This window comes from Tamandua tetradactyla, chromosome 1 (assembly GCF_023851605.1).
Source record: "Tamandua tetradactyla isolate mTamTet1 chromosome 1, mTamTet1.pri, whole genome shotgun sequence".
Classification (NCBI taxonomy): domain Eukaryota; kingdom Metazoa; phylum Chordata; class Mammalia; order Pilosa; family Myrmecophagidae; genus Tamandua; species Tamandua tetradactyla.
Window position 1 is genome coordinate 55,056,478 of NC_135327.1, and position 20,020 is coordinate 55,076,497.

Here is a 20,020-nt window from a genome sequence, read left to right on the forward strand (position 1 = left end):
AGTCCACCAGCCAGTGACCTTTGGAGATGAAGAAGGAAAATGCCACCTGGGGCGCTTCATGAAACACAGAAGCCAGGAGAAGAAGCTAGCAGATGAGGCTGTGTTCACTATGTGTCTTCTCGCTTGAGAGCAAAATCCTGAACTTCATCAGCCTTCTTGAACCAAGGTATCTTTCCCTGGATGCCTTGATGGGATATTTCTATAGACTTGCTTTAACTGGGACATTTTCTCGCCTTAGAAGTGTAAACTAGAAACTTATTAAATTCCCCTTTTCAAAAGCCATTCTGTTTTTGGTATATTGCATTCCGGCAGCTAGCAAACTAGAACAAGCAGGTACAATATGGCGATGAAAGTTTTTCATGTGCTGGTTTCTGCCTACACCCAAAGAATATTAAAGGAACCGAATGCGTATTTTACTTGAGGACTTTAGGCAATATATAATACAGAGTGTTCCATTTACTGTGACTGCATAACAGAATACTCCAGAACTTAGTGACCAAAAACGACAATAGTTATTTATTACCTCAATGATTTCTGCGGGCCACTTAATCAGGAGTGGCTGGCTAAAGAGTTGTGGCTCAGAGTCTCAGTCATGTTGGCCAAGGCTGCGATCCTCTGAAGGCTTAACTGGGATTGGAGATTTGACTTCCAAGGTGGCTCGATTGTGGCTGGCAAGATGGTTCTGGCCCTTGGCGGAAGGCCTCAGTTCCTTGCCAGCTTGTTCTCTCCCCAAAACTGAATGTCCTCAAAGCAAAGCAGCTGGATCCCCCAGAACAGAGGGTGGCAAAATTTTTTGGTAAAGGGCCAGATAAAAACGTCAGGCCTCATGGACCACATCAAGTTTCTGTTGCTGCTGTTTCTCCTTCTCCTCCTCCCCCTCCCCTTTTTTTAGCCACCTTGTGAAAACATGAAAAACACTTTTAGCTCACAGGCCACACAAAAAAACAGGCTGTAGGATGGATTTGGCCTCTGGGCCCTTTTTTGCCAACCCCTGCCCTAGAACAAGCAATCTAAGAGAGCAAGGTGAAATTTGCTGTGTCGTTAAAGACCTGGCCTATGAAGTCACATGCTGTCCCTTTGACTATATTCTGTTCATCACAGAGGGCCTGATCAGTGTGGGAGACAACCAACCTCACAGGCATGAGGACCAAGCTGGAGCTGAGGCTCCCGGGGCCATCTTGGAGGCTGGCTGCCAACAGCAGCGTCCGAGGAGCAGACCAGTGAGAAGCATGGTAGACCACACAGGAGCTGTCCTCACCACAGAATGTAAAATATTCTGACTTGATTGCTTGATATTCCCTTAAATTATTCCCTGAAAAATTCTATAAAGTGGTAAAGGACATGAATAACCAGATGGTAAGCTCCTACAGAGTAGAAACTATAACATTTTTATCTTAAAGATCTCACAATTCCTCACAAAATTATTTTGAAATAGGAGGCATTAAGTAAATGTTTACTGAATTGAAAATGTTATATGTGTATGTACGCACGCACACACATATATAGTAGAGTCTATAATGCCTCAAAATAGATTTTCTTTTTCAGTCAATCCACCCAGGTATTTGGTATTCTGAAACTCAAATATAAAAGACTAGTTAATTATCTAGATTTCAGTCAGTTGCACCCAGTTTATATAAACATGGTATATGTTTTCTGAGGAAAAAGAAAAATGAAGGAAAAAGTATGAGGAAAATATAGAAATACCTCACTGTCAATGATACAATAATCATTCATTCTTTTTCTTTTTGAATTACAGTTCATCTTTTTGACAAATACTCTTGAACAGTGTTGTTAAAGATGGTATCTCGCTGCCCATGAGCAAGTACACAGAGGAGGTGATGGAACATGCCAAGAATTGACAATGACTTTTGGGTCTCCAAATGATTTTGCTGTTGTGACATTTAACACTAAACTCTGGACTATGGAGATAAGGTAAAATCACTTCTTACTCTCTGCTGGTTTCACCACGAGTTCAACTGCATCAAGCGCTAAGTGATGAGGTCCTTTGTCCACTGCCTCCCACCCACCAAGACCCACATGAAGGCCATGGAGGCAGGAAGGAGACCCTGGCTGATTGTGTCATGTCCTCCCACCTGCGTTTCTCACCTGCAGTGGGGGGGAGTGTTCCTCACACCTAAAAGATTTGTTCACTTAAACTCCCCTAGTAAGAAGCAAATACACTCACACTAATGAATCACAAAGCTTTCTCTGTGTTCCAAAGTTCCCTCACATTGTGCAATTCTTCATTTTCCAATCCTGAAAAGTTTATTTCTAAGTGCTGGTTACTGGAGAGTCTTTCTGAGCATTACACAAAACCCAGTAGGTGCAAGGAGAGACTGAGGATCTGACTATATCGGTGGGAAACATTCATAGAACTACATGGAAATGGCAAAGAAACTCTAAAGAGAGTTACAAATGACACCCAAGCCACATGCGGATCGGACAAGGGGCTCATACCCATACTATACAGAGGTGGCTCCAGGGTAGCTGATGTGGAAAGATGTCCATGGGAAATTGCTAGGTGGAAGAAGTAAAGATCCAGCTGAACATCTTATGATCCCATATTTGTACAAAACACTATCCCAGTCTCTCTGTTTATATATATGTACAGTGTACATACACATATACATATATGTATATAGATAGATGTATAAATGTACATGGAAAAATGTGAGCAAAAGTTATCTCTAGACAGTAGAATTGAATGGGTTTGGGTGATGAGTGAATATTATCACTTTTTTAATGTTATAAACTGCTGTATTTGGTTTTTTTAATAACTTGTATAATTTCAAAAAAATTATAATGCTGTATGATAGCTAAGCTGGTGCTAAAGGCACTAATTGTGTGTTTTTGCTCATTTAATTGATATAACAACACTGTAAATAAGGTAATTATGCCCATTTTTTTATAGATAAGGAATCTGAGGCACAGAGAGTGTACACAATTTGTGACAGAGCTTGTAAATGGCAGACTTGGCTCAAAAGATATTAAAAATATATAAATAGCAAAAAATGCTATTAACCTACTGCCCTCCCCCTGTCTACATGAGATATGACTCCCAGGGGTGTGGGCCTTCCTGGCAATGTGGGACAGAAATCCTAGAATGAGCTGAGACTCAGCATCAAGGGATTGAGAAAACCTTCTAGACCAAAAGGGGGAAGAGTGAAATGAGACAAAATAAAGTGTCAGTGGCTGACAGATTCCAAACAGAGTCGAGAGGTATCCTGGAGATTATTCTTATGCATTAAATAAATATCACCTTGTTAGTCAAGATGCAATGGAGAGGCTCGAGGGAAGTGCCTAAAAATGTGGAGCTGTGCTCTGGTGGCCATATTTCTCGAAGATAATTGTATGATGATATGGCTGTTGCAGTGTGACTGTGTGGTTATGAGAGCCTTGTGTCTGATGCTCCTTTTGTCTGCCTTATCGATGGACAAGTAAAACATGGATTAAAAATAAATAAATAATAGGGGGAACAAATGTTAAAATAAATTTAGTAGATTGAAATGCTGGTGATTGGTGAAGGGGAGGGGTAAAGGGTATAGTATGTATGAATTTTTTTCAGTCTTTTTATTGCTTTTTCTGAATTGATGCAGATGTTCTAAGAAATGATCATGATGATGAATATGCAACTATGTGGTAATAGTGTGATTTATTGATTATATAACAAGAACGGAATGATCATATGATAAGAATGTTTGTGTGTGTATGTGGTTATGTATCATAAATAAGAAGATTTATAAGATATTTCCCTACATTTTCTTTTAACAGTTTCATGGTCTTAAATCTAATGTTTAGGTCTTTGATCCATTTTGAGTTAACTTTTGTATAGGGTATGAGATATGGGTCCTCTTTCATTCTTTTGCATATGGATGTCCAATTCTCTAGGCACCGTTTATTGAAGAGACTGTTCTGTCCCAGGTGAGTTGGCTTGACTGCCTTATCAAAGATTAATTGTCCATAGATGAGAGGGTCTATATCTGAACACTCTGTTCGATTCCATTGGTCAGTGTATCTCTCTTTATGCCAGTACCATGTTGTTTTGACCACTGTAGCTTCGTAATACACCTTAAAGTCAGGTAGCGTGAGACTACTGACTTCATTTTTCTTTCTCAAGATACTTTTAGCTATTCAAGGCACTCTGCCCTTCCAGACAATTTTGGTTATTTGTTTTTCTATTTCTGAAAAGTAAGTTTTTGGGATTTTAATTGGTATTGCATTGAATCTGTAAATCAATTTAGGTAGAATTGACATCTTAACTATATTTAGTCTTCCAATCCATGAACACAGTATGCCCTTCCATCTATTTAGGTTGTCTATGATTTCTTTTAACAATTTCTTGTAATTTCTTTGTATAGGTCTTTTGCCTCTTTAGTTAAATTTATTCCTAAATATTTTAATTTTTTGGTTGCAATTGTAAATAGAATTCTTTTCTTGATTTCTGCCTCAGATTGTTCATTACCAGTATATAGAAACACTACAGGTTTTTGGGTGTTGATCTCGTCACCTGCCACTTTGCTGTACTCATTTATTAGCTCTAGTAGTTTTGCTGTGGATTTTTCAGGGTTTTCTACATATAGTATCATATCATCTGCAAACAGTGAGATTTTTACATCTTCCTTTCCAATTTTGATGCCTTGCATTTCTTTTTCTTGTCATTGCTCTGGCTAGAACTTCTAACACAATGATGAATAACAGTGGTGATAGTGGACATCTTTGTCTTGTTCCTGACCTTAGGGGGAAAGTTTTCCATTTTTCCCCATTGAGGATGATGTTAGCTTTGGGTTTTTCATATATTCCCTTTATCATTTTGAGAAAGTTCCCTTCTATTCCTATCCTTTGAATTGTTTTCAGCAGGAAAGGATATTGAATTTTGTCAAATGCCTTTTCTGCATCAGTTGAGATGATCGTGTGGTTTTTCTGTTTTGATTTGTTGATATGGTGTATTACATTAGTTGACTTTCTTCTGTTGAACTGTCCTTGCATACCTGGGATGAATCCTACTTGGTCATGGTGTATAATTCTTTTAATGTTTTGCTGGATTTGGTTTGCTAGAATTTTGTTGAGGAGTTTTGCATCTATATTCATTAGAGAGATTGGTCTAACTCATGGTTTTAAGGCTAGGAAAAAAGTTCAAATCAAGGCATCTTCAAGGCAATGCTTTATTCCCAAAGACTGGGCATTCTGTGGCTGGCTGCCCATGATTCTTGGTCCTAGGTTCCTCTGTCACATGGCAATGCACATGATGACCTCTTCTGGCCTCTCCTTGCTCTCTGGCTTCCGTTGATCTTCACTTCTCACTTCCTGTGAAATTCTTTCTGCCTGAATTTCATTCTGCTTATAAAGGGCTCTAGTAATAAGATTAAGATCTATCTTGATTGAGATGGGCCACCTTAACTGAAGTAACCTCATCATCATGTCCTGCATAAAATGTGTTCACCCGAACAGGAATGGATTAAGTTTACCATGTTTCTCTGGGAGTAAATAAAGCTGCAGACCACCATAGGAGATGTGGAAGTCAGTCCTCTGGAACTCAAATCCAGTCATCTGGGCTATCAAATGTAGGTGAGATCTCCAACATATAGTGAGTATGGACAATTTAGAATTAGCTTCAGTTATACCTAGCAGAAAACTTAAATATGATAAAAGATTTTTCTCTCATATAAATGAAGTCCTGAGATAGCTAGTCCAGGGCTGATAAATATTAACTCCAATATCATCTGGGACAAGACTGTCTATCTTGTTTCAACACATAGCTTCTCCCTCATGAGCCAAAATGTTGCTGAGTTCAAGCTGTTATGGCTGATTTCCAGCCGGCGAGAAAGAGGAAGAGGGAAAAATGATGTTTCAGTTTGTTAAAGCTGCCAGAATGCAATATACCAGAAATAGATTGGCTTATATAAAGGGGATTTCTTAATTACAAATATACAGTTCTAAGGCCATAAAAATGTCCAAACTAAGGCATCTGGAGAAAGATACCTTGATTCTGAAGAAACACTTATGGTGTCCAGGGTTTCTCTGTCACATGGGAAGGCACATGGTGACATCTGCTGTCCTCTCCCAGCTTCTGGTTTCAAATGGCTGTCTCAGGCCCTGTGGGTCCTTCTGGCACCCCCTGGGACATCCTTCTTCTGCATCTTCAAATGTCTATGTCTAGGTGTCTGCTCTCTGTATTGACGCTGAGCTCTCTCTCTCTCTCTCAATCCGTGAGCTCTTTTAAGGACTCCAGTAAACTAATTAAGACCTACCTTGAATGGACTGGGCCACATCCCCATGGAAATAATCTAATCAAAAGGTCCCACCAACAGTTGGGTGGGTCATATCCTCATGGAAGCAACTTAATCAAAATATCTTACCCATAATATGTCTACATGCATAAGATTGGATTAAAAGAGCATGGCTTTTCTCAGGTACATAACAGTTTCAAACCAGCACAGATGGTCATGCCTACTCCTTTAAGAACACTTCTGGCAGTCATTTGCAATACTTACATCCCATTGGTCGGAACTTAATCACATGGCCACATTAAGCTGCAAGGGAGGCTAGGAAATATAATCTTTACTCAAGAAAGCCATATGCCCATGTGCCAGTTAAAATTTAGGGAGAACAGCTTTTCATGCTTATAATGCTTCTGCTAACATGGTGGATTTTCTAAACCCCACTAGACTTTCTATAAGAAATGCAGCAAGTGCCAACCCCACTCAGTGACAGGATCAGCTGGGCAAGGATTCTCTGTATGCCCAGGGAAAGCAACATTATGACAGGACGCAGAGTGGCTATGGTGGGCAGACTAAGCTGATGTGCTGTTAGAAGGCTAAAACTACAAAAGTGGTGCCAAGGCTTGAATGCATTGAACCCAACTGTAGATCTAAGAGAAAGTTGACTGTTAAGAGACATGAACATTTTGAACTGGGAGGAGACAAAGAAGAAAAAAATATTGTTTTATTATGACAATAAAATCTTAAGTTTATAGTAAAAAAAAGTTAGAGAGAATGAACAATGGGTTCAAATAATAGTCTCTGTGCCAACATATCATTTTAAGAGGAGCTTGTATGGCAGGGAATGAAATTCATAGAAAATCCAGGGATTGAAGCAAACTTCACATTTGTAGTCACTGCCTAGATTGCTGCACCCTATAGTTCATTGCCAAATGCATGGTCACTGAACCTCAGGTGGACAGCAGCACTTTGGTTGGTCCCTCACTAATACCTGGTCAGTTCCAGTTGCTACCCCCATCAAGGTCATTCCAACCTACCCCACTCTTCTAAAGCCACTGTCCTTCTGTCTCTGACCTCCTATAAATACAGAGAGAAATGACACTTACCAGCACAAGGTACTCAGCTTTCAATTCCCATTCCCATCCCTTCAAACTTATCTGCACCATTTATCCCAAAATACCTATCATCTAGTCTTTCTGTTTGTTTTGTTTTGTTCATCATGCCTGCAGTAGTTAGGTTCAGTTGTCTACTTGGCCAGGTGATGGTGCCCAGTTGTTCTGTTGCTGGGGACTTAAATCATCAGTATATGAATTTCATCTACAGCTAATTACATCTGTAGTTGGCCAAGGGGAGTGCCTTCTGCAATGAGTGAGGTTTAAAAGGAGAGGTCAGAAGAGACACACAGCTCAGCACAGCTCCAAGGAACTCAGTACAACTCAGCTCAGAGCTCAGAGCCAGCTCAGACCCAGTAGAAAAGAACCACCCTGGGGAAAGCCATTTGAACCCGGAAACTGGGAGAGAAGCTCAGCAGACGTTGCAGTGTAACTTCCCAAATCAGTGAATTTATAACTAAATAAATCCCCTTTATAAAAGCTAATCCACCTCAGGTATATTGCATTCCAGCAGTTTAGCAAACTAAAACAGTAAGATAAACTCTGCTTCTCAGGATTTATAACCCTATTGATTACTATGACTTTCCTTAACATCTCTGTCCAAACACTTTTCTAAATATTTTCAAACCTTCCTATCTTAAAATAAAAAAAGTTGGACCCTCTCTTGACCATGTGTTTTCTTCGAGCTTCTACCCTCTCTATTTGCCTTCATAGCCCAAACTCCAGGGAAAACTAATCTACTTCCTTACATTCCACACACTCTTCAACCCATTGCAATCCCACTGCCACATGACCTCCATCCCCATTGTCTACTGAAATAGCTCTAAGATGACCTACTAGTTGCCAAATCCAATGTTCTCTTTTCAATCTCTATCTTTCCTAACACTTTCTTAACACATGACACTTGATTCTTGTGACTTGTGAGCTCTATGCCTCTTACTTTTCTATTTCACCTTTTGCCTCTCATTGGTGTTCCTCTAAATTTGTTCTCTCTCTTTGTCTTCCTCTTCTTTTCTCCCAGCACAATCTCATCCATTATCATGGCTTCAACCCCTATATTGTCAATAACTCCTAAATCTCTATCTCTAGTTTCAGATCAGTAAGTTCAGCTATCTCCCAGACATTTCCACCAGGATATTGACTTGCTTACTATTCCGAGGGTAGCAATCTGGACTATGTTCAGCTTGGCAATTCTTCTACTGGTCTCACCAGAGTTCACTAATGCAGCTGCAGTCATCTGGTGGCTCACCTGGATCTCGGTGTTTTAAGATGGCCTCACTCACGTGTCTGGTAGTTCATCCTGGCTCTTGGCTGGGGATTCCTCAGTTCTCCTCCACATGGCTCACCAACAGGTTCATTCACATCATTGTCTCAGTGTTCCAACTCCAGCCAAAAGAGAAAAGCTTCACTGTGCAAGTGGAAGTCTCCCCTTGCTTCAGCCTTACTAATGTCCCATCGTCCAAAGCAAGTCACATAATCAAGTCCTAATGCAAAGGTTGAAGAAAAAAAACTCTACTTCTTGATGGCAGGATCAACAAAGTCACATAGCAAAGGGTCATATATAAACAGATGGGAGTAATTCTTGCAGTAGACAATCTACGACAATGCTCTTCCCATTTCATATCTGTTTCTTCTCATGTCTTTTCTACCCTATTGAATTGTGCCAGTGTCTACTCAGTCACTCAAGCTAGAGTTATAGTTTATTCTCTCTTCCCTTGTGGCAGACACTGTATGGAGGGCTCAATATCGATTCCCAACACCCTTCTCTACTATGGAGATACTAATGATAAATACTCACTTTCCCAGAATACTTCGCAGATATATGTGCAATATATATTCTAGCCAATAAGCAGAAGTCTGCCAAGTAGTTGCAGGAAAGCTTTTGCTTTTTTGTTAAAAGGAAAATCCCCCACCTTTCTTCTTTCCAGCCCTGAACATAGACACAATGTCTAAAGCTGCAGCAGCCATCCTGTGACCATGAGCAGGTAACTACTGAGGAAAGGCCAAGAGACTTGATAGTGTTGAACCCATGAACCAAGGGCAGCAGTTGCCTTCATCTAGAATTCTTGCTGTGGGAGAAAAATAAATCTTTGCTTAAGCCACTCTAAGTTGTAATTATTTTGTTACTTGCCATCAGATGAACAGACACACCCTCATTCCCAATCTAATCAGCATCACATCCTGTATATTCTCCCTCTTGGGGTTTTCTGACATACATTTCCTTCATTCTGCCTCTACCTTAGTTCATGCCTGCTAAGGAGACTCCAACCTGGCCTCCCTGCTTCCAATCTTTTCTGCCAACTGATCTTATTTATTGCTAGTACTTAAATCATTCAGAGGCTCGAAATGTTCCATAATGTAAAGTTTTTTTTACTTAGAATGGCCTGCAAAGGTTTTCTTGAGCTGGCCCCTACAAACTTCCCTATGATTCAGAATGCATAGGGTGGGGACCAAGAATCTGTCTTCCTGACAGGTTCCCAGGTGATGATGATGCTGATGCTGATGCTGCCAATTATGTGTGAGCCACTTTTTGAGCACATTGGTCTAGAGTTCTTTTTCTTCAGCGTGTTTATTCACTTTGTAATGACACATCCCATTATTCCTTAATTCAGTAGTCTTCAAATATTTGTGCACATCAGAATCCTTTGGAGGACTTGTGAAAACACAGTTCACTGGATTCCACCCCCAGAGTTTCTGATTCGGTATCTTTGCGGTAGGGTCCAATAATTTTCATTCCTAACAAATAGCCATATGATGCTGAGGTTGCCTGTCCACACTTTGAGAACTGGTGACTTAGTGCAGGATTTCTCAACCTTGGCACTATGACACTTTGGGCCAGATAATTCTTTATTGCGGGGGTGGTGGTGGTGTGTTTTTTGCATTCTTGCATGTTCAGAAGCATCCCATGGTTTTGCTTACTAGATGCCAGTCGCAACTCCTTCAGTTGTGACAAAAATGTCAAATGTCCCCTGAAGCAGGGGCTGGGGGGATAAAATCACATCCAGTGGAGAACCACCTCTCTTGGTGTGACGATGGGGATGGAGGTCATGCGGCAGTGGGATTGCAAGGGGTTGAAGAGTGTGTGGAATGTAAGGCAGTAGATTAGTTTTCCCTGGAGTTTGAGCTATGAAGGCAAATAGAGAGGGTAGAAGCTCGAAGAAAACACATGGTCAAGAGAGGGTTCTACTTTTTTTTTTTTAAGATAGGTTTGAAAATATTTAGAAAAGTGTTTGGACAGTGAAGATGTTAAAGATGGATTCTATCCATCTCCATCTTTAAACTCTAAGTTTCATAGGAGCAGGAGCCTGTCTTTGTTTTCCTGATTTCTACAGAGTTTGAAGCTCTTTGAAGCGTCGTTTCTCGACCCTTTTCTCATGTCTTCCTTCTTATCACCAAAAAGCATGAAAAGAAATCTTTCCACTGTCACCTTATCTCAAATCAGAAAAACTGACTTTTATGGGCTAGAATCTGGGTTTCTTTGACAAGAATCATAGGGGCTGAAGACATTTCCCTGTCCCTGGCCTTTGTTAAGAAGGGCTATTGATCTAGTGGAATTATATCCTATTGTCTTAGAGGGGGAAGGGAAAGAGTATTTGTTTTTCCAAGATAAGCTGAGGGGTGATGGATTCCCCACCCTGGCCATGCCATCCCCTCTCACCTTCCCTCTAGGAGAAGAAGAGGTGAACCTCTACCCCCTCCTTCTCTAAGAGTTCCTGGGAGGTGGTAAGACCTCAGTGGGACAGATTTCTATGGAGGTTGGGAGTGGCAGTGAGGGTCTCAGTGACCAGGCCTAGGATTACTGAGCTATTCTGTGGCTACCAGAGTGGCAGAGCCCAGGGGTAGTGACTATGCTTCCTCTCTTTCTTTTTGCACTTTTGTGGTACCTGTGTGTTTAGTGATATTCTGGAAATAAGACTACTTAATCAAAGGAACTATCTCAATACAGAGAAATTTATGAACCATGGTAGGCTGGTGCAAAGAAGATATTTTGGTCAAGATATTGCTGTTCCCCAGTACAGCATCATATTGGGAGTTCTTATACCCACACATTCAGGGAGCCCAAAAACAAAGACAGGGAGGCTGAGGATTTTGTAACCCTGCCAGGAAGCAAGTAGGAGTCAGGGAACGTGCAGAACTATTATCACGCTTTGTTTCTGCCTGTGCACATTTGACTATGCCTGACTCCCTCCTACTGCCACATATCTCTAAATCTGGAGCTGCTCAGCAAGCATGCACCGCTCTAGCAAGGGCAATTAGGGAATAAACTGTCCCATTCTGGGTTGTCTTGGACCACAAACACCTTCCTCTATGTGCCTGCCAGGTCTTCAGGCCAGGTTTTGTGATTGCCGGAGGGAAGTTGATGACTCGTTCATTCATCTGTGGGGAAATTAACAATCATTGTGCTTTCAGGACTATGGGAAGGAAATTCTCCCAAGGAGTTTAGTGGAGCAGAACTTTCTAGTTCACAGAAAGTGTGATTGTAATTTCTATGTTAGTTTTCTGGATTAATTGACTAGTTGGTAGTATGTTAACTGAACATACTAGTATGTTAATAGAAGTTAACTGAACTTTCTTGAAAGGAAAGGGAGGATTTGCTATACTTATATTGACATAAATTACAAACAAGGAGCCAAATGTAAGAGGGTTTCAGGAAGGGAAGGAGTCTGGAAACTGTCACTCATTTCTGACTCTCTTTGCTCATCCTCTTCTCTGTGTCTTTCTTTGGTCTGTCTGCCAGTCTGCCTGTCTGTCTGTATTTTTCTCTGTGTGTGTATGTGTTTCTCTCTCCAGACTGGTTTTCTCTGCTTCTCCTGCCCACATGGTGCACTATGATCCTGCAAAGCTCCCAAGTTCACAAGTGAGACCCCCCGCAGCCCCAGTACCAACTCCCTCCTACTGCCACATTTCTCTAAATCTGGAGTGAGATGGCAATTCATGGAACTGAGCAACATCCTGTTCCTCTACGAGATTCTAGGGAGCGAGAATGTGACTGACCCAGCTCCGGTTGGGCGCTCAGCTTGAGTCTGCCTGGCTGAACAAAGAAGACTGCCTGGGCCCAGCAAGTTGATAAGGGCAATTCCCACATCCAATGCTGTCTTCGATTGGGTTCCCCCAGAAGCAGACCCTGAATCAAGGATCTGAGTAACAGTTTATTTGGGAAGTAGCTGGAAGAATATATCTTCCAGCCTCACCCACTTCCCTCCCTTCGATCTCTTGCTGGGGCCCTCCACTTGCCAGACTATCAAGATGGCAAGGGAGCCCAGGAGTCCAATGAAACAGCCCACCCTAGGTCAACCCTCCCAGGACACAGAGCAGGCTGAAGAGGGCCAACAAGGAAATCTGGAGGGACAAGCAGAAGACATAGTTCATGTATTTCTCAAGAGAATCTTGTTATTTATACACCTAACACAGATTTTTAAAAAATTGTTCCACTATTTCTTTTTAGTTGTAGATTTTTGTAGCATTTAGGCGTGCCCAGTTTCACAGTTATCATTTGTGGAAGGTTGAGTCATGTTCCCAAGAAAAGAACATGTTCTTAATTATTACCCTGGATAACCCAGAATAATCTTCCCACCTCAAAAGCTTTCACTTCATCACCTGTGCAAAGTCCCTTTGTCCACGTAAGGTAACATCTACACAAGTTCCAGGAATGATATTTCTGGGTATGGATATTTGGGGGCTGGGAGGCAATACTCTGCCTACTGTGTTGTTTTTAGGCCACTCCGTTCATACCATAACTTATGAATACCACAAACTAATTAAGTAGGAGGATCTCTATCATTCTACACACTAAGTGGTCATAGGAGCCCCTTGCTGTGTTCAGTGGTACATCTCAAGTCTACCATTTTTGTAATTTGGTAATTATAGGAAATCCAGTGGGACAGGAGAGCACCCTGTCCCAGCAATTCAACAGAAGTCATTGTCCTTTTGGAGTTGAGACTGAACTTGGATATGAAAACAGTTGGGTGCCACAGCAGGAGAGACTGGGGTAGAGAAATCTCTTTGAGACACCAGCAAAGAGGGATTATACTGAGCCTTCCAAACAGTTAGAAAATCTGGATCCACGGAGGGAGAAGGATTTAGGAATGAGTGAGACATCAAACCCAAGGATCCATTTGTTAGTTTTGGTCCATTTCTCTAGAGGGACTTCCTGCATTGTTGATCCCTAGCTTTGACAAGTTTGGTTTTTCCCAGGCTTCTCCCCCAAGCTGCACTTTATCTCATCAAGTTTCTTTTCTCACTCACCCTAACTTCTCTCTGTTTAGATGAAACATCTTCTTGTATTTCGAGGAGGGCTTATTATTATCAGTGTATGTACACTTACCAATAGTTCTCACTTTCTCCATTTTGGCTCTGTGTTAACAAAGGATTGTTCCTGCACCCCTACCCCCATCCATCAGTCTTAGGATATATAAAGAGGATATTAATTATTTTGTTCAAACTACACAAACAAATTCACAGCATAGAGACATTTTTATCCCCTACCTGAGAAAAATTAAAATGTATTTTATGCGCAGTGTAACACCTTGTATTTTCCAAAGATGGTTTCAATACTATTTGCCTTTTCCTTCTTCTTACAATATGACCTTGACACTCTCCCCCTTAAATCTGAGTAAGTTCATGACTATGGTAGAAATGAAACTATGGGACTTCCAAGGCTAGACCATAAAAGATGACATTGCTTCCCCCAGGTTCTTGTGGGATGCTCACGCTTGGAACCCAGCCACCCTGCTGTGAGGAAGCCCAAGCAGCTACCTGGAGAGGGCTCACATTGTCTTCCAGCCACCAACCCAGCTGAGTTTTCTTTCAATAGCCAGACATGTAAGTACATAAGTCTTCAGGTGATTTCAGCCCCAAGCTGTCAAGTCACGCTCTGCTTTTTGTCTTCCTATGTTAGGCTCTGGGCGTTGTGAAGCACAGACAAGCTATCCTCACCGTGTCCTTTTGAATTTCTGACCTATGGCACAGATAATCATATTGAAATAGTTGTTTTATGTCACTAACCTTACAGTAGTTTGTTTTGCAGCAATAGTAACTGGAATACCAGCTACATGTAAATGTTGAAAGACAGCAGCCCCATTCTTGCCAGCAAACACTATAACCCTAACAAGAAGCATGGATCTCACCATTTTTTTTCAACTTATTTCTTAAAAATAAATTATTAGTCTAATCCAGAGCTGATCTTTCCTTCTTTCTTCAATATAGTTTCCCTTTTCCCGGCAACTCATGTGGCCAGAGTCCAATGCTCTAGCGATTTCATGAAACCTCATAGAATCAAGAAATGTCTTAACAAGTTCCACCTTAAAAAGTCGAAGTGTATTTTTCTTACTGTCATTATTATTATTGTTTGTACAATCTGGTCAAAAAGCAAGAGGCAACAAAGCAAGAGGGGAAACTTTATTTTGGAGGGAGTGGGGAATGGTGGTGGAAGGAGGTTTGGGCAGAATCAGATGACAAACCTTGAGAATAAGGTTGCAAATGACACCCAATCAGTGGAAAAATAATCCTTATTTTTGCTTCTCTGAAGTTTTCCACTCCTTGAATATTAGTGATTCTAGATTTGTTGCAATGGAGCTCTTTTCTGAGATAGTTTCTGATCTATTTTGTTAGTTCAAATCCTCCTTCTACCCTCTGCTCACCCTTCCAAAAATATCTGTGGAGTCAGACTTAGATAGTTTCTTTTCTTTATTTTTTTAACTGCAAAATTATCGCTAATATTCAAAAGTAAGCAATAATACAAATGTCCAAAAAGAAGAGAATACTACTTTCCTTATATTGTATCCCCAGTAATAATTAAAACTAGGTAGGTCGATGAAAAACACTTATGGTAAACTAAGTTAAAAAAAAAAAAGCAAAATTCAAAATTGTATAGACACTATGATCAAAATTGCATAGATGGCTATGTAAATATTTTAAACAAATATAAAATTCACATTTTTACACATAGAGACATGCACTATAATGAAGGTATAGTTAAGATGGTAAAATATAGAGTCTTGTTTCTTTGCTTATTTTTATATTTCTATAAAATTTTAAATGGGGTTAAAAAGAAAAGTATGAGGTGGGGGAAGAAGAGCTGAGTGGTTGCATGTTTCTGTTAGGATTCAGATGTTTTCAGTCACAAGTTTTAGAAAACATAACTCAAAGTGATTTTAAAAATAAAGGGAATTTTGGGGCTTCTCTAACTGAAAAGAATAATTTGTTTCCTGATAAAGTTATTTTGTGAGATCAGATATATAGGGGAAGCTATTCGTTCTTTCTTTCAACAAATACTTGGGTTGGCTCTGTGGAAGGAAGGGATAATGCGTGAAAACAGATGAGTTAGGCATTTTGGGTCAGGCAGATGACTGATTTAATCAACCTAAAATAATAAAGCCCTGTGTGATTTAAGAAGTCCATGTGCTGACACCAAGGAATTCATTCTTCTGGGTGAGCATTCAATAACCTTGTGTTCTATGAAATTCTATTTCAAAATGTGAAGTAGAGAATCCACTTATTTAATAATACCTCTTGAGGCATTAAGGCATAAAAAATTCAGAGTTCTATTTAAAACAATGGAAAAGTTTTGGTAATGGATGGTGGTGATGGGAGCACAATACTGTGCATGTAATTAACAGCACTGAATTGTATATTTGAATGTGGTTAAATGAGGAAATTTGAGGTTGTATACCTGTAAAAGAGGTTGTATACCTGTCAAAAAAATACCTCTTGAAGAATTATTTTCCTATATCAGATACTCTTTCTAATGTCACCATTTCTTTTTAATGCTACCAGTTTTTTGATGGATAGCTTGAGAAAGCCAAGGCTGCCTACATGCTGATTGATGGCTATGGACTGTGATTTTTGCATTTTATTAACACTTGATTTCATAAAAATACTATTTGTAGAAACAAGAGACAAAGAATGCTTGGAGGATTGAAGTCCTCTGATATTTTCTAAACCATAGAATTGCCACTGTTCACCTCTTCCCAATCTGCCTTACACTGTGGACAATAATTTGAAAATAGGCTGAGAATAGTTTCATCACTCTCCTGTTCCCGAGCAGGAAAAAGACCAATAGCCCAAGGGACAAGACTCGGACCATAAATATTCATCTTTTAAAAAAAAATTTTTTTTTTAAACATAACAACATGCAAACATGAACATTCTTACCATATGATCATTCCATTCTTGGTATATGATCAATAACTTACAATAAATCACGTAGTTGTATATCCATCACCATGATCACCTCTCAGAACATTTGCATCATAAATATTCATCTTCATAATACAATGACAACACAAGAATGCTTCAAATTGTGTCTCATTGTTTATCCCAGGCAGAGGTCAGACTTTCAGAAATGTTAACTCATTTAGTCCTTATACCAGCCATAACAGGTAGATATTATTGCATCTCCATTTTAAAGATTAAGAAACTGAGGCACACATAGGTTAAGGAACTTACATAAGGTAAGTCAGCATTTGAACCCTGAACTCTGGCTCCAGCATCCATGTTCATCACCATGACACTAAGTTGCCATTGAGAATTTGTATTCCTCTTTAAAAGCAAAACAAAAATGGTAAGTGAACCGTATTGTGGGTGCTTGGGGTTCTTGCTTTAGGCTTTTCTACTCACTAATAAATAGTTGGAAGCAGTAGTTTTAGTCTTTTGTAGTTAATTGTGACCCAAGGCGCATCAGGACCTATTGTTTTGGAGAGCCCATTCTTGGAAAGGACATGTTTGCAACCAGCAGACAGCAGGCTCTGATTTGCACAACATTTTCCAGTGAAATGGCTAACTTTCAACTGCCTGGGTTAATGCTCATACCAGAAAAATGCAAAGGGTAGGATGTGACTAACTTCTCCTGAATTTTTGAGGCAAATGGGTCACTTACATACATACTATAATCCCACGATATCTCTATTTATAATTTTGGTGACTGTGTATTTATAGCTAAGGCCAAGAGGGAGGGACAAGATAATGGGAGGGCAAATTTAGTTAACTGTGAATTGACTGGGGTCAGCTGGGTGGTTCTTCTGCTCATTTCAGTTGGGGTCTATCACATGGTTGCTGTCAAATGGTGACTGGGAGTGCAGGCATCTGACAGCTGAAGGCTCAGTTAGCTGGAGCATCCAAAATGAATTTTTCACTCATGTCGGGTACCTCAGGATGCATCCAAGTGGATTTTCTCTCCACATGGCAGCTCCACAAGGTAGGTAACTGAACTATTTGTATGTCGGCCCAAGAATATCTCCCCAGAGATGAAAGCTCCTTATGATTCAGACTTGGAAGCCACACAGCATCACTTCCAGGGTGTTCCTTTGTTCAACACAGACACAAATTCATTCCAGTTTCCAGGATAAGGGAGTTAGATTCTACCTCTAGGTCTACCTCTACCTCTTAAAGAAGCTGCAGCCACTTTTATGTACCCCAATAAACTAAACTTTATGATTTCAACAGATGTTCCTTAAAATGTCCTCCCCCCTCCTTTTTTTTGGCATGGGTAGGCACGGGGAGTCAAACCTGTGTCTCCAGCATGACAGGCAAGAACTCTGTAACTGCACCATCACCCACCCTCACAGATGTTCTTTAAATGTGGTGTTTGGGAATTAAAAGTATAGGCAAACCTAAACGTTAAAAAAAAAAAAAAGAAATGTCAATAAAAATAACCCTCTCCTATGGACCAGTGTTTCCATGTCTACGGATCTTATTCTAGAATTGATACCTACTTGAAAAAGTCATCCAGGTCTTCTATTAAATGCAACTTTCTAGAAAAAGCGAGTTATTTGTATAATTATCTGTTGAATGCTGGTCTCCCTCACTAGACTAGGAGCTTTGAGGTGCTAAAGGATGCCTCTCTCCGGCACACCACAGTCTCCCTGGCCCCAACAAGCATGGAGTTTAGAAATGGTGAAGAGTCATTAAATATTTCTTGAGCGAATGAATGCAGTAGTTCTCAACCAGGGGGATTTTGCCCCACTCACCCAGGGGACAATTCACAAGGTCTGGAGATATTTTCATTTGTCACAACTGGAAAAGGGGAGCAGTGCTGGTGTCAAGTGAGTACAGGCCAGGAATGCTGCTAAACATCCTGCAATGCACAAGAACAGCTCCCAATAGCAAAGAATGATCTGGCCTAAAATGTCAGTCGTGATGAGGTTGAGAAATGCTGAATGAATGAATGAATGAACAAATGGATGTGAAACTGATTGTGTTGCTATAGTCTAGGCTCTTGTGAGTCCACCGAGTCACAGCTTTCCTTACCTTGATTGTGTTATCCCAATTGGTTATCCCCGGTTTCCAGCAGATCATGTTGGTTCTACACTGGGAGAGGAGATAGGACAGGAAGCTCAGGCTTACCAGACACCTTCCCCAGGGGCCTCACAAGCCTCCTTCTCCTGTAGCCTCTGATTGGAGGTTCTGGCTGAGCTGGATGTGCAGATGACATGTGTGTTGGGTATCTTACATTTGTCCCTTCAGATAAAATTTCTAAGCTTCTGCATTCTGTTCTGCACTCTGGAAGGCCAGCCATTGTGGACTGCATTAATGGACAGTCCTCTCTGGCTTCCTTTAGGATTCAGCCAAAAAGGGGGCTGGCAAGAGGGAAATAAGCCTGGAGAATTTACTCCCCTGGCTCCTTCCCTGCCTGTAGCTATGGGTTGCCTCTGCCCCTCTGCTGAAAAGCAGAACTTCTATTAAAAGGCTGCTTGGAGTTCTCTTTAACTATAATTGCTATTGACCCTTGACCCCCTCACGCCTAGGGTTGCCCATTGTCCTGCACCATTCATCGTTGATTTCCCTTACTCTGCTCACACCTTTTAAATGGTCGGTGAAACCCTCCTCAATCACTCTATTTGAATGTGCCATCCAGTTTCCTGCTGGGCCCTTGACTGATGCTCTGGGAATCACAATACAGCCATGGGCTTTACAGGTAAGACTTGTCATCTATAAAACCTGCTGCCTTGATTCATTCTGTGGTTCTGATTAATAACAATACCAAACAAATTTGGTTAATTGTGTTCCACTGGATAATGAATAGTCTTTGGCTTTACTCCATTTTGAGTTAAATACAATCAATTTCTCTTCCCTCTAATATAACCTACCACCGCATCTCAACACTCCAAGGCCCAGGATTAACTAATAGTAGATTCTTTCTCAAGTGTTTCATGCTAAGGGTTTGGCAAGCCCCAGGGAACATTCTCTGATGAGATGTGACATTTTTATTTTTATTTAAATTTTTTTTTTGTATGATCAGTCACCGGTAGTCGAACCCGGGTCTCCAGCATGGCAGGTGCAAACTCTGCCACTGAGCCACCATGGCTTGCCCAAGATGTGACATTTTTGTCCTGAATGATCCGTCCTTTTCTGAACCTTTGCCCAGCATTGAACTCTGGGCATTTGCTTATTAGCATAAAATCTGCCACAACTTCATCAATACAACTGCTTGACCTCTGCTACCCTGGCCTCTCTAGGGTATAAATACAATGTAATTTTTATTATGTTTTATTTCAAATTTGTTGTTTTACAGTTGCCCAGTATCATCAGATGCTTTCTCTGGTATCTTAATAAGTTATTCAGAGCAATTTCAGAAAGGAAAGGACAAAATAGAATGCATTGCAATATCTATATGTACAATCCTGCTTTTGGGGTGTCCAGTTACTATTGCTGCTTAAAAAAAAGTCCTCCAAAATTTAGCAGCTTAAAGCA

The 20,020-nt window shown here is 40.5% G+C and overlaps 1 long non-coding RNA gene across 1 annotated transcript; it reads left to right on the plus strand.

Moving 5' to 3' along the window:
* The first annotated feature begins 534 nt into the window (after positions 1 to 534).
* On the plus strand, positions 535 to 9,423 carry LOC143646792 (uncharacterized). Its single transcript, XR_013157618.1, has 4 exons — positions 535 to 653; positions 1,102 to 1,356; positions 1,757 to 1,932; positions 9,259 to 9,423. It is a non-coding gene; the product is annotated as an uncharacterized LOC143646792 (long non-coding RNA).
* The last annotated feature ends 10,597 nt before the right edge of the window (positions 9,424 to 20,020 follow it).